The sequence below is a fragment of the Bidens hawaiensis genome, unplaced genomic scaffold, assembly GCF_021521415.1.
Source record: "Bidens hawaiensis isolate Kalapana, Puna unplaced genomic scaffold, B.hawaiensis_p1.1 tig00013648_1, whole genome shotgun sequence".
NCBI classification, from domain to species: domain Eukaryota; kingdom Viridiplantae; phylum Streptophyta; class Magnoliopsida; order Asterales; family Asteraceae; genus Bidens; species Bidens hawaiensis.
The window spans coordinates 1-1,445 of NW_027492159.1; the positions used below are offsets into that span (position 1 = coordinate 1).

Below are 1,445 nucleotides of genomic sequence, written 5' to 3' on the forward strand. Positions count from 1 at the left end.
AGGCTTCGCTTATCTGGTCGGCATGAATCCACTTAGTTTCTGTCTGACTCGTTCCCTAGAAGCAATATTAATCGTGCTGTTTTTACATTTTTATTAATCTTCTTTTGATTTTTATTTTCATTGAAGAACATTTGAACAGCTACATAATGTTAGATGATTTAAATAATTTTAATAATTCTAAATTCATACATATTGACTATGATGAATTTGTTTGAATTTAAACATTCTTGCTCTGCCATTATGTTTTTGTGGCTTCGTTATATTAAAATGTGATTTGCTGAAACTAAATAGTATCGGTAAGTTTTGATTTATTGGAGCCTAGAACAAATGTTTCCCTCGCTATCCGGTGTATCTATCGGTGTTGCATTTGGACGTTGGGAAACTATATTTGTACTTTGTTATTAAGTTTGAGAAATTATTATTGTTATCAAGTTTTGCCTCTTCTTACAGCTGCAAGTTTTGAGATTTAGTGATTGATTTATTGGTGGCTTTGTTCTGGCGGCATAAATTGAATTTCGAAAATTGTTTATTTCAAGATTGTTTTTTATACAAATATTGGATCCCTTTTTTTGGTATATTTGGGTATTTTTTGTCATCGAAGCTTATATAATATTTTCATTATTGGACATAGGTTAATTTGATTATACATTTTATTTAATTAAGAAATCTATACTTTTTTTTAAATTAAACATTGATTTGGGTACAAGGCACAATTTAAAAACCAAATAAAACCAAATATTTAATACTGTGATGAACATTGAATATATAGCCTGAATTAAGCAATGGGTATGAGTTTTTAATAAATATTAAAAGGGATATTGGATATTAATAATCTGAACTTTAACCTATTGGCGAATGTTAATTCCAATTTTAATAATTTTCCTACGTTGATTCCAACTATCAATTAGTTTTTTGGCAAAATATGCTGTTTCTTTAAGTTGATGGGGTAAAAAAGTTTTTTTTATTATAAACCAAGTTTAATTTTCTCTTAAACTTGGATTGTAAACTAGCCGAGTCGATTTTGAGCTTGAGCTTGAGCTTGGCTTGATTTTATTTTTAATTTTGAAGCTTCAGGTTGGCTCATGAGTGGTTTTTTAGACTCTTTTTCATAAACCTACAATCTGTATGGCGTTGATGGTGATGGTGGTTGAAGTGACGATGGCGGCAACAGTGGTGGTGGTGGATGTGACGGTGGTGGGGCGGATATGGTGGTGGGCGGGTGACAGAGGTTACGGTGGTGGTTGGTTTTGAAGTTGGAGAATTGATAATTTTTTGTCTTAAAACTAATTGGGTTAGTCTCTGTTAGGAAAAGACTCGGTGATAACCAATAGGTTGAAAGATTGAGATTAACCTAGAGAATTTTTAATTTGGGATTAATACCAGTTAATAAGGTAAAGTTGTGGGTGATAACATGAATTTGGTGAGAATCTTTATAAAGCATAACA

General features: G+C 31.3%; 1 non-coding gene across 1 annotated transcript; it reads left to right on the forward strand.

Annotated features, from left to right (window-relative positions):
- Positions 1–248: 248 nt before the first annotated feature.
- LOC143544642 (small nucleolar RNA snoR136) lies at positions 249–390 on the forward strand. The gene has a single exon (XR_013137286.1). It is a non-coding gene; the product is annotated as a small nucleolar RNA snoR136 (small nucleolar RNA).
- Positions 391–1,445: the final 1,055 nt, after the last annotated feature.